The following is a 17,772-nucleotide window of genomic DNA, read 5'->3' as shown; positions in this document are numbered from 1 at the left end:
AGCAATTCCAAACATACACTCATAGAGTCATTGTTCAATAGGTAATTAACTTTAAGTGCTCGGTTGTCTGATTCAAGCGCACCTATTCAAAGTTTCAGCCCTTTACATCTCCTGCTTTCTTTTGTTTTAGAACAGAGGTGGTCACACCATCCCTGATGTCTCAGGGAGGTAAGAACCCCCCAAAAGGAGGTGATCATGCCCCTCTTGACTTCTCAGGAAGGGAGGTGAAAACACTAAAAAGGAGGTGATCACACCCTCCCTGACTTCTCAGGAAGAGAGATGAAAAATACCAAAGGGAAGTGGGGACTCAAGCCAGATATTGTTAGTGAGTTTTGGGGATGAAGGGTCTTACTAGAAACAGGTATGCATAAACCCATCAGCATCAAAGGTATTACACAAGCACATAGCAATAAAGCACAGGCTAACAGTGATGACTCTCCCCACAGCTGGTGCAGGCTTGATGTAGTGTAACAAACATGAATTTTACATGCAAGTAGGATATAACAAACAATATGAATCAACATGCTATTGTAAAAGATTTCCAGAAGTCCTAGCCAGAAGGGTATGTAAATAGCAATCATACATACTCCTCCTTCAGCAACCAAGAGATAGTCCAAAATCAATCTATTGTCCATTACTTCGTGTGTCAGGGATTCCAATGATTTCCACAAGTTTTTGAAGTCCTGCAACAGTCTTTTTATGTGTTAGAGAATCCAATGATTCCTGCATATTTTGAAGTCTTGCAACAGTCTTATCATGTCTCAGAGAATTCAATGATTCCTGAGTATTGGAATCCTTACAAACTGCTAACTAATTAGAGTTGATCTAATCTTACAAGAAGATTTTGGCCAGAACCTGAAACAAGGTACTAAGTAGAACTAATTAGTACAATGCTTGTGTTTACACCTTTGTGTTCACACCTCCCTTAAAGCTCTTTGGGCCAGAGAGCACTATGGGAGAAAACCCATAATCCCATTCTCTCTGAAGATTCACATATAAGGCCAATGAAGAGAGAGCTATTCCAGAATATATTTTCCACTTGGCTGGCTGGTCGCAGAGGAGAGTTCAGCTGGACTGGAGAGGAGCAACTCTGGTGCAGACAGAGAGCACTTTGACAGATTTCAGCGGAGTTACGCCAGAAGCCCTCTCTCCGAGGCAAGGCAGAATATTTTCCACTTGGCTGGCTGGTGGCAGAAGAAGAGTTTTCAAAGGAAGAAGCTACGAGTCGAGAGTTCAGTGGACAACCAGATTCATCTTCATCTCACACTACTGTGGTAAGTGGCTCCTGCACGCCCCCCACTGAGACCAAGCTGGTCTGAAAGACTCACCAGAAAACTAGCCGAGCCCCAAGTGAAGGAGACAAGAGATTCATTCCATCTCTGTGCTGGTTGGAGGCAGAAGAAAGCAGAGGCAGAGGCTGAAGGACAAAACCTTTGGACCTGAGGGTTTTGAAGTCCAACAATTTTTGATGTCCGTGAGTCAATCATCATAACTGCCATTCTCTTAAAAGAGAACACTAAAGTGTTGGGCACAGTGAGCAATGGAACCACCCAATGTTTCTTGGATCTTCTCCTTTGTTTCAAAAGTCTGCTCCATCTTTCTCCATTGGACAAGGCCATATAGCTCATTGGCACCTCTCTGATTCCATCTCCATCAGTAGAGATACAAGTAAACCCTCTCCCCCAAGCAGTTAACCTATCTGGTTCCTTCCATTCACCACTTTCTGGATCCCTCCACATCACATGACGATTATCTAAAGATAGTGGAGCTACTTGCACTGGACACTGCCCTTCCTGTGAGTTATAAAACCTGTCTGCCAGAGTCAGTGCATCTTTATCAAAAATCAAGAAGTTAATTGTGTAAAGAGCTGTAATGGATTGAAACTGAGTTGATGCACTGAGTTCCAAGCACTTAAGGCTAATTACCAATTGGACAATACTCTATTAGCATATGCTTGGAAAATGGCCCCACCCCATCATTTCGTGCTGGCTCTATCGTGCTGGCTGGTGTATAGAGAGATTGGGAGGAGGGATTAGAGGGTGGAATAAGACAAGCTAGGTGACTGCTGGCCTGAAGAGAAAAAAGCGAGGTGTGGAGATTACTGTGTCCATTCCTCTGATTTTGACCAAGAATAAAGACCAAGGATTTTTGCTTATCCTGACTCCAGCTGATTCTAAAGTATCCAGGATGCTAACTCGGTCTTCACAAAGAGCTGAATTTAGAAAATCTCTAGGGTTACCTGTGGCTCCCCCTTTCTTTTGTTTTTGGAAGATCATCTTGATGTCTTTCTCCTCTCTACTATTGCCTGTCCTTGAGAATTAAAGGGTATACCAGTGGTGTGTAAAATCTTATATTGTGCACAAAGGTGTGCAAAATGTTTAGAAATATATGCAGGTCCATTATCTGTTTTTATTGTTTGTGGCAATAATTGCAAATGATTGTATAAGGAATTCAGTGACCACTCAGGTTGTCTATTAGCTGCTGGTATTGCAAAAGTGAATCCTAAAATTGTGTCTATCATAACATGGGTAAAAGACAAGTGACCAAAAGATTTATAATGGGTCACATCCATTTGCCAAATTTCATTGGCTCTCAAACCATGAGGGTTCTTCTCTGGAGGGAGTGTGGGAGCATGGAAAGGAAGGCAAGCTGTACAGGCTTTTACTATGCTCCTAGCTTCCTCTCGTTATCCCAAATTGTAAATGTAAAGCTCAAGCAGCCTGATGATATTTAGAATGAGATTCTTGGGCTTCTTGAAATAAAGGCGTATTGGCCAACATGGTTAGAAGGCTATCTGCCTTTGAATTACCATCAAAAATAGGACCTGAAAGTTCTCTATGAGAGTGGACATGCAAGATATAGATCTTACCTGGATGCTTTCTCACTTGCTCTTGAAGTTCCTTAAGGGGCTGATATGGAAGCTCAAATTTTATTTGGGCTGTGGCAATTCTTTGTATCACACATACTGAATAGGCCGAATCAGATATTATATTTATATCTTCTGGATAATAAGTGAGAGTTAGAATGATTGCATACAAATCATTCTGCTGAGTGGATTGAAAATGAGTTCTGACTGCTCTCTTTATAGTTGTCATGAGAGTATATAGCGCAAATATTATGCTTGGGTGCATCTGTAAAGATACTTGGTCCTTTAAGAGGAACTTTAGAAATCTTTTCTTCAAGAATCCATCGCCAATTATGTAATAGTCTGGTTATCTTAATTGGAGACCCGTGTGTAAAATTTGGAGCTGTGGCCAATAAAATTTGCCACTCTGGAATGGCTTCACAGCATACATTAATTTGTGCATTAATATAAAAGGTGTATATCTTGTCAGATCTTATCCCATATAATCCTAAATTCTAGCCACAAGCACTGGGTAAGGAGTAAGACTCTGGTCTGGTTCTGCTGGAAGGTTCACCCACTCTATCACACTGTCTCCTTGATGAAGGACTGCTGTGGGTCCCTCTTTTGTAGCAAAACCTGATATTTCCACGAGTTTTTGAGTGACTCAATCACATTGGATAAAGCCAGTTCAATTTCTCTCAAAGCCTCTTGAGCTTCTTTTGTAAGCTGGCATGGAGAGTTTAAATCACCGTCTCCCCTTAAAATGTCATATAATGGTTGCAATTGATAGGTAGTCAAGCCTAATGCTGGATGTATCCATTGGATATCTCCTATAAATTTCTGAAAGTCATTTAAGGTGTTTAGCTTCTCTGTTCTTAAGGAAAGCTTTTGTACTGTAAGCACCTTAGGGTATACTTCATATCCTAAATATTGAAAAAAAGCATGTCTTTGAATTTTTTCTGGAGCTATATGCAATTTGCAGTTTCTTAGTGTTTCTATGGTCTTTTGTAGACATGTTTCTAACATTTGTTCCTCAGGTGCACATCCAAATATATCATCCATGTAATGTAATAACATAACTTTTGGAAGTGCTTTTCGTACTGGAGTAAGAGCAGCAGCAACATACATTTGACACATAGTAGAGCTATTTTTCATTCCCTATGGCAAGACTGTCCATTCATATCTTTTATAATCCTCAGCTAAGTTAATGCTGGTTACTGAAAAGGCAAACCTTTTCATATCCTCCTTATCTAGAGGGATAGAATAGAAACAATCCTTAATATCTATAATCCAAAGAGGCCATTCTCTAGGCAATTGAGTAGGAGATGGAAGTCCAAGCTGAAGAGTTCCCAGAGTTTCCATCTGTTCATTTACTTTTCTTATATTAGTCAACATCCTCCATTTTCTAGATTTCTTTCTTACAACAAATACAGGGGAATTCCAAGGACTTAGAGAAGGTTATAAGTGTCCTTGGTCAAGTTGCTCCTGTATTTTATCACTAGGTAAGGGCCACTTTTCTATCTACACTGGTGTATCAGTTTTCCATTGGATAGTATGAGGGATGTAGAAGACCCTTACCCAAAGTAATTATTCAGAGATCACTCAGTAGAAGGCAGAAAAGTTGTTTATTAAAAACCTCTGCAGGATGAGCCATCCTATCGCAAAATAAGAAAGAGAAAGCTCATGGTGGGAAGGCTAGAGAAGTAGTAAAGATACATAGCTTTTATACTAGAGATTACATCATAAGTAAGAGAGTATTGAGAAGGGAAGGGGGAGGCATCTAATTGGTTGTTGCTATTTGGAGAAATTGGAATGGAAGTTTTCTGTTTCCCTGAAATTTCCTGATTTCTAGGAAACAGAAAATCAGGCCTTTAGCCTTAATCAAGCAGATAGTGGTCCAGCTAATAGACTAAATATCAATAAATGTCAAATACTGATAAATATCCTCAGGTTAAATAACTATGTTTATAGCTGGCCAATACTTAAGTAAATATGAGCCTGCACATATTATACAGTCATAGGGGAAAGACAAAAATAATGAAAATAAAATACAAAAAAAAAAAAATTCATACATTCCTGTAAGTTCTTCACCTTATCTCTCTCTATTCCATACAATAGGAACAGGTGAAAGTGTTGACGGGCCTTCAACAGCATTCCTGACTAAAAGACTGAATTTGTAATCCTAATTGTTGAAAAATATCTCTCCCCCACAAATTGATGGGGATTTTTCAACTATAAAAGGAGTAAAAACTCCCGTTTCTTCTTCAAAAGTTCATCTCAAAGGCATTGCACTAACTAACTTCAGCTGTTATTGATCTTCCTACATGAGACATAAGTGTCTGCCTTAATCTTTGGCCGGTGACTGGTCCAGTTGGTACCGCTAATAACTGTACGATCTGCACCTGTGTCTACCAATACTTCTAATGGTATGTCATTTATATAGATAGTGAGCATATTATGGTCAGCTGTTACAGCTGCTGTCCAGTATATTCCTGGATTTTGTGGCTTGGAGTTAGAATCTGGGCGACTATCACCAGATTGCTTATTAGGAGTCTGTATGAGTAAACCTGATGCTACTACTTCTCCTGCTTAATAAGTCACACGTTGTCTACCTGTATTAGTGACTGGAATATTATCTACACATCACTGTATGGATAAACACTGTTTGTTAAGTACTTTCAGGATAGTCAAGCCTACTGTGCCTGGAGGCAAGGGATCCATAGGCTGGAGAGGAACAGATTTCACCTCTTCAGGGGACATCTCAGTTGTCCCAGCTGCATACAACTCTATTTTCCCCAATTATAATCTCTTTTCACCATCAGGTTGCTTCCTGGCTGTTTAACTGTGCAATCCCTTTCTCCCATCAGATTGCTTCCTGACTGGTCATGTCTGGATATTGAACTATTTAAGCAATTTATTTCCTCCTCTGTTAATCTGGGAAGCTTATATATTTGGAAGTAGTCATCCATTTCACTTAGGTTATCAAATTCATTGACATTAAGTTGGGCAAAGTAACTCCTTATTATTCTAACTTCTTCTTCATTGGTGGAAACTTCTCCCTTTTCATTTCTAAGACTAACAATTTGATTTTCCTCTTTCCTTTTTCTAATCAGATTTACCAAAGGTTTATCTATTTTATTGTTTTTTTCATAAAACCAACTCTTAGTCTTATTTATTAATTCAATAGTTGTTTACTTTCAATATTATTAATTTCTCCTTTTAATTTTAGAATTTCAAATTTAGTATTTGATTAAGTAGTAGATTCTCTAGGGTTCTCTAAGTTTAACATCATATCATCTGCAAAGAGTGATAATTTGATTTCCTCATTACCTATTCTAATTCCTTTAATCCCTTATTCATCTCATTGCCAAAGCTAGCATTTCTAATACAATATTGAATAATAATGGTGATAGTGGGCAACCTTGTTTCATTCCTAATCTTATTGGAATGGTCCCAGTTTATCCCCATTACATATGATGCTTACAGATGGTGTTAAATAGATGCTACTGACTATTTTAAGAAAAAGTCCATTTATTCCTATACTCTCTAATGTTTTTAATAGGAATGGGTGTTGGATTTTATCAAATGCTTTTTCTGCATCTATTGAGTTGAGCATAAGGTTTTTTGTTAATTTGCTTATTGATATAGTGAATTATGCTAATAGTTTTCCTAATATTGAACCAGCCCTGCATTCGTGATATAAATCCTACTTGGTTATGGTACATTATCCTGGGGATGATTTTCTGTAATCTCTTTGCTAATATTTTATTTAAAAATTTTGCATCATTGTTGGTGGAGTTGTGAATGAGTCCAAGCATTCTGGAGAGCAATTTGGAACTATGCCTAAAAAATTATGAAACTGTGCATACCCTTTGATCCAGCAGTGTTACTACTGGGCTTATATCCCAAAGAGATACTAAAGAAGGGAAAGGGACCTGTATGTGCCAAAATGTTTGCGGCAGCCCTGTTTGTAGTGACTAGAAATTGGAAAATGAATGGATGCCCATCAATTGGAGAATGGTTGGGTAAATTGTAGTATATGAATGTTACGGAATATTATTGTTCCGTAAGAAATGACCAGCAGGATGAATACAGAGAGGCTTGGAAGGACTTACATGAACTGATGGTGAGTGAAATGAGCAGAACCAGGAGATCATTATACACTTTAACAACAATACTCTATGAGGATGCATTCTGATGGAAGTGGATATCTTCAACAAAGAGAAGATCTAATTCAGTTCCAATTGATCAATGATGGACAGTATCAGCTATACCCAGAGAAGGGACCTTGGGAAATGAATGTGGATTACTTGCATTTTTGTTTTTCTTCCCAGGTTATTTTTACCTTCTGAATCCAATTCTTCTTGTTCAACAAGAGAACTGTATGGTTCTACACATATATATTGTATCTAAGATATACTAAAATATTTAACATGTATAAGACTCCCTTCCATCTAGGGGAGGGGATGGGGGGAGGGAAGGGAAAAGTCAGAAGTGAGTGCAAGGGATAATGTGGCAAAAAATTACCCATGAATATGTTCTGTCAATAAAAAATTATAATAAAAATGAAATAAAACACATTTAAAATGTTAAAAAAAATATTTTGCATCAATATTCATTAGGGATTTTGATCTATAATTTTCTTTCTCTGTTTTCAACCTACCTAGTTTAGGTATCAGTACCATGTCTGTGTCATAAAAGGAATTGGGTAGAACTCCTTCATTCCCTATTTTTAAAAATAGTTTATATAGCATTGGAGTTAATTGTTCTTTAAATGTTTGGTAGAATTCACATGTCAATCCATCTGGTCCAGGGGATTTTTTCTTAGGGAGTAGATTAATAGCGTGTTCTTTTTCTTTTCCTAAAATGGGATTATTTAAGCAATTTATTTCCTCTTCTCTTAATCTGGGCAATCTATAATTTTGTAGGTACTCGTGCATTTCGCTTACATTATTAAATATATTGGCATATAGGTGGGCAAAGTAACTCCAAATTATTGCTCTGATTTCCTCTTCATTAGTGGAAAATTCTCCCTTTTCATTTTAAGACTAACACTTTGATTTTCCTCTTTCCTTTTTCTAATCAAATTTACCAAAGATTTATTTATTTATTTTCATAAAACCAACTCTTAGACATATTTATTAATTTAATTTTTTTTACTTTTAATTTTATTAATCTCTCCTTTTACTTTTAGAATTTTGAGTTCAGCATTTGATTGTTTTTTTTTTTTAATTTACTCTTTTTTCTAGCTTTTTTAGTTGCAAGCTTAATTCATTGATCTTCTCTTTCTCTATTTTATTCAAGTAAGCCTCTACAGATATAAAATTCCCCTTATTACCACTTTGGCTGCATCTCACAAATTTTGATATATCATCTCATTATTGACATTCTCTTGGATGAAATTATTAATTTTGTCTTTGATTTGCTTTTTCACCCATTCATTCATTAGGATGAGATATTTAGTTTCCAATAACTTTTTGGACAATTTCCCCCTGGTTTTTTAATTGAATGTAGTTTTTATTGCATCATGATCTGAAAAAAATGCATTTGCTATTTCTGCCTTTCTGCATATCATTTTGAGATTTTTTATGTGTTAATATATGGTCAATTTTTGTATAGGTTCCATTAACTGCTGAGAAGAAAGTGTACTCCTTTCTGTCTCCATTCAATTTTCTCCAAAGATCTATCATACCTAACTTTTCTAGTATTCTAGTTACTTTTTTAACTTCTTTCTTATTTATTTTGTGGTTTGATTTACCTAGTTCTGATACTGCAAGGTTAAGATCCCCCTCTATTATAGTTTTGCTGTCTATTTCTTCTTGCAGCTCTCTTAACTTCTTCTTTAAGAAGTTAGATGCTATATCACTTGGTGCATATATTTTTTGTATTAATATTGCTTCATTTTCTATGGTATCCTCTAGCAAAATATACTTTCCTTCCTTAGCTCTTTTTCTTAGGTAAATTTTTGCTTTTGGTTGATCCAAAATCATGATGGCTATCTTTGCTTTTTTGACTTTACCTTAAGCATAATAGATTCTGCTCTAGCCTTTTACCTTTTCTGTGTATGTATCACCCTGCTTTAAATGTTTCCTGTGAACATATTGTAGGATTTTGGCTTTTAATCCAGTCTGCTATTCACCTCTGCTTTATGGGGGAGTTTATCCCATTCACATTTGTGGTTAAAATGACTAATTCTGTATTTCTAGTCATCTTATTATCCCCAAATTATCCTTTTCTCTTTCTTTTCCCCCTTATCTGCCTCCCTGATATTAAAGTCATGGGCACCACTTGCCCTCCCTTTTTAGAATATCTCCCTCCCCCTTAGAGTCCCCTTCTCTTTTTTTAACCTTCACCCTACTATTTTTGTATTTCTTTCTATTTAACCTTTTCTCTTTTCTCTTCCCCCCTCCCACTTTTCAATAAGGTAGGAGAAATTTCTCTGTAAACCAAATATGTCTAATATTTTCTCTTTGAGCCAGATCTGATGAGAGTAAGATTCACACAGTGTTCATCCTCCTCCTTTTTTCCCCTCAGATATAATAGGTTCCCTTTGCCTTTTTGTGAGATGTAGTTTCCGTCTTTTTACCTCCACTTTTCCCTTTTTCTGATACAATCTCCTTTCTACCTCTAGTTCCTTTTTTTATATTATAATAGTAAAATCAGATTATACATGTATTCTCTCTATATACCATAATCAAAATACAGTTGTCAAGAGTTCTTTTTACCTTTTTATGCTTCTCTTGAGTCTTATATTTGGAGGTCAAATTTTTTTGTTTAGCTCTGTTTTTTTCATCAGAAATAAATGGAATTTACCTATTTCTTTGAATACCCATCTTCTCCCCTGGAAGAAAATGCTCACTTTAGCTGGGTAATTTATTCTTGACTACATTCTAAGTTCCTTTGCCTTAGGAATATCAGATTTCAGGCCCTCTGATATTTTAATGTGGACACTGCTAGATCCTAGAGTAATCCTTATTGTGGCTCCTTGGTATTTGAATTTTTTTCTGGCTGCTTATAATATTTTTTCCTTGATCCGATAGTTCTGAAATTTAGCTACAATATTCTTTGGAGTTTTAATTTTTGGGTCTCTTTCAGAAGGTGTTTGATGAATTCTTTTAATGGCTATTTTAATTTCTGATTCTATGACATCTGGGCAGTTCTAGTTGGTGATTTCCTGAAAAATAGTGTTTAGGCTCTTTTTTTCATCATGATTCTCAGGGAGTCCAATAATTCTTAGATTATCTCCCCTACATCTATTTTCCAGGTCTGGTTTTTTTTTTTTTTTTTTTTTTTTTTTTTTTTTTTTTTTTTTTTTTTTTTACCAAGTAGATATTTAACATTGTTTTCTATTTTTTTCTTTTTCTTTTTTTTTTTTTTTTTGGTTTTGCTTGACTGATTATGTCTCCTTGAGTCATTCATTTCCACTTGTTCAGTTCTGATTTTTACTGAATTATTTTCTTCATTTACTTTTTTATTTCTTTTTGTAGTTGTTCAATTGAGTTTTTAAATGAGTTTTTTTTACGGGAGTTTTTTTTTCCATTTCACCAATTTTTTTAAGGAGTTATTTATTTATTTATTTATTTTTTACAATTCAGAAATCCTGTTTTCCTGGGAGTTCTTTACCTTTTCCAGTTCACAAATTTTGTTTTCCTGGGGGTTCTTTTTCTTTTCCATTTCACATTTCAAGGAGTTTCCTTTTTCCACTTTAACAAATCTTTCTTTTAATGAGTTATATTCCTTTTCCAAAGCCTTTTGCAGAGTTTTCCTTTATTTTCCCCATTCTTTTTCTAGTCTCTTTTAAGATCTTTTTTATTTTTTTCTAGGAGAACCTTGCATGGTGGGAACCAGGTAACATCCCCCTTTGAAGCTTCATCTAGAGGCAATCTTCTTTTTGTCTCCTCAGGATTTGAAATCTGCTCTCTCACTATAGAGGCTATCTATAGTTAGAGCTTGCTTTGCCTTTTTACTCATTAAAAAAAAATTGGGGTCTGCTTTTGTGGCAATGAGGGCTTTCCAAGCTACCTCAATAGGCAACAGGAAGTGGCAGCAATTGGGCAGTCGGGTGGTAGTGGCTGCACTGGAATTGGCTGCAATGAGTTTGGCTAGACTGGGATGGAGCTGAATCACTCCCAGTGCTGGATGGGTGTGGCCAGGTCCCGTGAGACTCTAGTGCTTTGTGGTACACTCTTTATCCTCTGTGTTTGTCTTGGGATTTTATACTTTCTCTGCTGATCTATTGGCTTACAAACAGGGCAGAGTAGCTAACACTGTGGTAGAGTTCTCCCAGTAGATTCCCCACAGTGTGGAGACCACACCCTGCCCCCCGGTGTGCTGAAAGTGTGCCTATGCCTGCACCTGGCCTCCTCTTGTGCCCACATATGATTAAAACAGAACTTATCTGATGATCTTTGAGATTATCTTCTGTTGATAATGTGTTGCTCTTCCAATATTTGTGGGTTCTGACAGTCTAAGACTAATTCAAAGACTGAATTTCGTAAATAGTATGAGGGAAGCAGGAAAGCTCAAAAAGAAATGTGTGTCTTCTCCTCTATCTTGGCTCTGCTGATGTGTGTCATTTTCTTTAGTTAGCTTTTGTATACTTGCCATTTGGTTTATTCTATTGTTTAACGAGTTGTTTTCTTCAGACAATTTTTTTTTCCTTCCTTTTCCAAACTGTTGACTCTCTCATGCATACCTCTTACTTCTTTGTATCTTTTCTTTGACCTCTCTTATTTATGAGTTTTTATGAGTATTTATGAGTATTAAATCTTTTTGGGCTTGAGACTAATTTATATTACTCTTTGAGATTTCTTCTTTGGTCATTCTGTCCTCAACTGAATTTGTGTTTTGGTCTGCCCTGTCACTATAGTAGTTTTCTGTAGTCAAGGTTCTTTTTTATTTCTTGTTCATTTTCTTTCCTTTTCTTTTGTTGGTTTTTCTTTTTAAACTTTTAACATGGATTTCTACTCCTGGGGCAAAAGTGGTGCTGTCCCACACTTCCTGTGCAGCTCTGAGCCTTGGCTTTCAGCTCAGGGTTCCTTTGTGCTTTTAGGGGGTAGCTTTGCCTGCTCTATTCAGAAAATAGTCTGATTTCCCAGAGTTTGCCTTCTGAGTTGTCACTGGAAGGCTGCCCCACTGTTTTGCTCCTTTAATGAGCTCTACTTAGGGTCTTCATTTCTGTTTGCTGTGAGAAATCAGCTTTCCTAGGGTCTATTTCACCTGAGCTGAACACCCTTTTACCCCAGTGAGATTGACCTTTCTTGAAATTTTTTCAGTTTATTTTAAGCTGGAGAGTGGTTTCATTCTATCAGACTGTGCTGGAAGCTGCTTCATGTGATTTTTGATGAAAACTAAGAGAGCTAGGACAGCTTCCTGACTTTACTCTTTTGCGCCACCCCCAGAACTCAGTCAGCTCAAACTATTAAGATTTTTTTCTTTATATGGAGTAAAAACCTACCTCTTGGCAACTCCTACTCATTATTCCCATTTCTGTCCTCAGGGGGCAAGCATAAAAAGTCTAATCTTTATTCCGTATTACAGACCTCCAAATACTTGAAGGCAGGTATCTTGTTCTCTCTCCCCTTCTCTAGTTGCCTTTTTAGGGTACCCATTCCCAGCTCCTTCAATTGATGCTTATAGTATACCTCTTGATCATCCTGGTTACATTTCCTTGGATGCATTCTATCTTATCAATGCCCTTTCTAAAATATGATATTTACAACTAAACCCAGTATTTCTTAGGTAATCTCATTAAAACAGAAATCAAGGATACTATTATTCTCTTGTCCTGTATACTAGGGGTAATATTAATTCAGTTAAAGATGACACTGGTTTTATTGGCTCCTACATACTCCTAACACAGTGAACTTGTTTTAAAAGAGATCTTATTTTGCATTTGCATTTGGTCAACTGTGGCTACTTTCTAGTTGTAACATATTTTTATATTCTATCTTTTCATTAAAATGCTTCATGAGCATAAGGATAAAGTATATTCTTCTTAACTGTGATTGATTGGGCATTTTATAAACTTAGCATTTCATCCTATAAATACACTTCCACAAAAGCACTGCTAAATATGATTTTTAACTGACTTTGCTAATACTCTTTTCATTTTTTTATTTCAGTGTCATATAGTAGGTATTCAATATATGTTTGTTGATAGATTGATTGAGGATTCAAAAATTTTTCATTGAGATCCAACATAGTATCAGAATAAGCTTAGGTTGCAAAGAGAATCAATGTTGAAAGTGTATTGTGGGTTTTCAGAATTAAGGATATTTCCTAAGACAAACAGACAGAAATCCTAGCTAGTTTTCCTGATGTAGCAATATGCTATAGTGGACAGCTTTAAAGTTGAAAAATCTCTGTCTCTGAATTCTATAATAGCTATTTTCTAACTGTGTGACCCTGAATGAACTCTGTCATTCTCTGGGCTTTCATAATCTCATTACTAAAATGATGCGATTAAATCCAGTACTACATTCTATGATAGATAGGTGAACAGAGAACTCAAATGACTAAAATTTCTAACTAATAAGTAATAGAAGGAGAACTTGACCTTAGGTCTTCTGAATTATCATCTTGTAGTCTCTCTACTATCCCATGATAAGTGATATGGTATAGACTGGCAGATGCTTCGTTCTATTATTTCCATTGATTTTTTTTTTTAAATTCCTGCTTCTTTGGCCATTTGTAATTGCATATAGTCTGTGCTATATAATTACTCATCCTTGTTATTTATGACAAGTTCAATCTCCTTTGGAGGATTCATACAAATAAATATAAATTATGTGATTATATTAATAAGTCTAAGAGAGAGTAAAATAAATGGGGAAAATACAGATAGCAAGAGTGATTGTGAAAAAAATTGAAGCAAGTCTTTCTGATAAAGGCCTCTTTTATCAAATACATGGAGAAATAAGTCAAATTTATTTTTATAAATATGATTTATTTTTGTAAAAGCCACTCCCCAATTTATAAGTGATCAAAAATATGAACAGTTTTCAATGAAGTAATCATAGCTATCTATAGCCATATGAAAAATGTTCTAACTATTGATTGTAAAAATATAAATTAAAACATGTCTAGAATACTACCATATGCCTGTTAGATTGACTAATAGGATTGAAATGATAAATGGGGGAATGACATGAGAAAATAATCCTGTTGGTGGAGGTGTGAATTGATTTAAGTATTCTGTAGAGTAATTTGGAACTTTGTTCATGCATCCTCTCTCTGACCTAACAATACCACTTCTAGTTCTACATTCCAAAAGAAACAAAATGCAAAAAGGAAAAGGATTTATATGTTCAAAACAAATTTATACCCTCTCTTTTCTGGAGACAAAGAACCTATCAGTTGAATTACGTATGGTATGTAATTATGATGGAATACTATTGTTTATATATATAAGAAATGAAGAATCAGGAAAGACCTTCCATTAATTGAGGCAAAGTGAACTGTGTACAAAAAATAGCAATGTTATAAGACAATCAAATATGAATGATAGTACGATTCTCAGCTGTACAATGTTTCAGGACAACTCTGAGAGAGTAATGATAAAAAAAATGCTATTCCTATCCAGAGAAAGAACTGGTGGTGTCTGAATACAAATTTTTTAAAACTTTATTCTTTTTAACTTTTTTTTAACTTTATTTTTCTTGAGAATTCTTTTACAATATGACTATCATGGAAATGTTTTAATTTCTTCATCTGAAAATTGTTCATATTCTTTGATTACTTATCAATTAGAAAATGACTTGAAATCTTATAAATTTGGGTCACTTCTCCAAATATTTTAGAAACGAGGCCTTTATCATAAGCCTTAAATGTAAAAATGATTTCCCAATTTATTGCTTCCCTTCTGATCTTGTCTGCATTAGTTTTGTTTGTACAAAAACATAAACTATCCTATGTTCTTCTAATTTGCTTATAATGTCACTTTACTTCTAAATCATGAACTCTTTTAGATCTTATCTTGGTATGTGGTGTTAGGTATGGGTCAAGCCTTAATTACTTTCATACTAGTTTCCAATTTTCCCAGCAAATATTGAGTTCTTATCCCAAAAGCTGGGGTCTTTGGGTTTGTCAAACACTAGATTGCTAAAGTTATTGACTATTTTGTCCTGTGATCTAATCTGTTCCACTGATCAACTATTTGATCACTATTATTATTTCTTATCCAGTACCAAATGGTTTTGATGCCCACTGCTTTATAATATAGTTTTAGGTTTGGGATAGCTAAGCCACCTTCATTAGCATTGTTATTGAAATTCTTGACTTTGTTCTTTCAGATGAACATTGTTATTATTATTTTTTTTTAGATCTGAAAAACAATTTCTTGGGAATTTGATTGGTATGGCCACTGAATATGTAGATTAATTTAGGTAGTATTGTCATTTTTATTATATTTGCTTAGTCTACCCATAAGCTCTTGATATTTTTCCAACTGATTAGATCTGACTTTATTTGTGTGGAAAGTGTTCCTGACTGTCCCTTGACAGATAGATTCCCAAATACTATCCACAATTATTTTGAATGGAATTTCTTTTTGTATCTCTTGCTGCTGGACTTTGATGGTAATATATAAAAATGCTGATGATTTCTGTAGATTTATTTTGTATTCTGCAACTTTGCTAAAGTTGTGGATTACTTCTAATAGTTTTTTAGTCGATTCTTTAAGTTTCTCTAAGCATACCATCATATCATCTGCCAAGAGTGATAATTTGGTTTCCTCATGACCTGTTCTAATGCTTTTAATCTTTTTTTTCTCTTTTTGCCAAAGCTAATATTTCTAATACAATATTAAATAGTAATGGTGATAGTGAACAGCCTTGTTTCACTCCTGATCTTAATAGATCCTTATAATTATCTTCTTATAATTCCAATACAGTATTATAAAGTAGTGGTCACCAAAACCATTTGGTACTGGCTAGGAAATAAAGTAGTCGATCAATGAAAAAGATTAGGTTCACACAACACAATAGTAAATGATTATTGTAGTCTAGTGTTTGATAAACCCAAAGACGACCGCTTCTGGGATAAGAACTCACTATCCAACAAGCATTGCTGGGAAAATTAGAAAATAGTATAGCAGAAACTACGCATTGATCAACACTTAACACCCTATACCAAGATAAGGTCAAAATGGGTACATGATTTAGACAAAAAGAATGATACTATACGCAAATTAAAAGAACAAAGTATAGTTTACCTCTCAGATCTGTGGAGAAGGAAGGAATTTATGGCCAAAGAAGACCTAGAGCACATTATGAAATTCAAAATGAATAATTTTGATTATATCAAATTAAAAAGGTTTGTACAAACACAATTACTGCAGACAAGATTAGAAGGGAAGCAGAAAACTGGGGGAAAAAATTTATATCCAAAGGTTCTGATATAAAGGCCTCATTTCTAAAATATTTAGAGAATTGACTCAAATTTATAAGAATATAATCCATTCTCCAATTAATAAGTTTTCAGATGAAGAAATTAAACCATTTCTAATCATAAATTACCATTTTTAAGAGAAATGCAAATTAAAACAACTCTGAAGTACTACTACACACCTCTCAGATTAAGATGACAAGAAAAGATAATGATAAATGTTGGAAAGGATATGGAAAACCTGGGATACTGTTAGTGGAGTTGTGAACTGATCTAACTATTCTGGAGAGCAATTTGGAACTATGCCCAAAGGGCTAGCAAATTGTGCTTATCCTTTGATCCAGTAATGTCTCTACTGGGCCTGTATCCCAAAGAGATCATAAAAATGCAAAAAAAGCACCTACATGTGCAAAAATGTTTGTGGCATACTTTTTTTTTGCAGTGGCAAGGAACTGGAAACTGAGTGGATACTCATCAATTGGGGAGTGGCTGAATAAGTTATGGTATATGAATGTTATGGAATATTATTGTTCTATAAAAAAGGATCAGCAGGATGATAATAGAAAGGCCTGGAAATACTTACATGAACTGATGCTAAGTGAAATGAGTATATCCAAGAGTATATCCAAGAACATTGTACAGAGCAACTGCAAGATTGTACAATGATCAATTCTGATGGATGTGGTTCTTTTCAACAATGAGGTGATTCAGGCCAGTTCTAATAAACTTGTGATGGGGAGAGCCATTTGCATCCAGAAAGAGAAATGTCGGGACTGAATGTGGATCTCAACATAGTATTTTCATCTTTTTTTGTTGTTGTTTATTTTTGTTTTTCTCATTTTTTTTCTTTTTGATCTGATTTTTCTTGTGCAGCATGATAAATGTGGAAATATGTATATAGAGAAGTTGTATGTGTTTAACGAATATTGGATTACTTATTGTCTAGGAGAGGAGATGAATGAAAAGAGGGATATTTGGAATACAAGATTTTGCAGAGATGAATGTTGAAAACTATCCTTACATATGTTTTGAAAATAAAAAAGCTATTATTAAAAAAAGAAAGACTTTTTAGGAGGATATTGTGATAGCCCTTTTAATACTTTGTACTAGGGTGATAGTACTGGAAATGGAGGTTGTATGTGAGGGATATTATGGAAATAAAATTGACAAGTCTTAGTAATTGGATGTTAAAATAAAAGAAGAGAAAAGTAAAAAATAAAATTCAGTTTGGCACATTGTAGACAAGTTGATGTCATTGATTAATAATTAAGTCAAAAGAATAGTGAGATTATGGGAATGGCATGTTTTTTTTTTTTAATAAGCTCAAAGTGGAGATTTTTATAGTATATTCTAGATGCAAGGCTAGAATATGAGAGAGAGAGAGAGAGAGAGAGAGAGAGAGAGAGAGAGAGAGAGAGAGAGAGAGAAAGAAAGAAAGAAAGAAAGAGAGAGAGAGCAGGACTGGAGGTGTTGATTTAGGAGAGTCACCTACCTAGAAATCAAGCTGTGGGGGGTGAATGAGATGAATGAGATAAACAAGT

This window comes from Antechinus flavipes, chromosome 1 (assembly GCF_016432865.1).
Source record: "Antechinus flavipes isolate AdamAnt ecotype Samford, QLD, Australia chromosome 1, AdamAnt_v2, whole genome shotgun sequence".
In the NCBI taxonomy this organism is placed as follows: Eukaryota; Metazoa; Chordata; class Mammalia; order Dasyuromorphia; family Dasyuridae; genus Antechinus; species Antechinus flavipes.
This window is presented reverse-complemented; position numbering follows the sequence as displayed.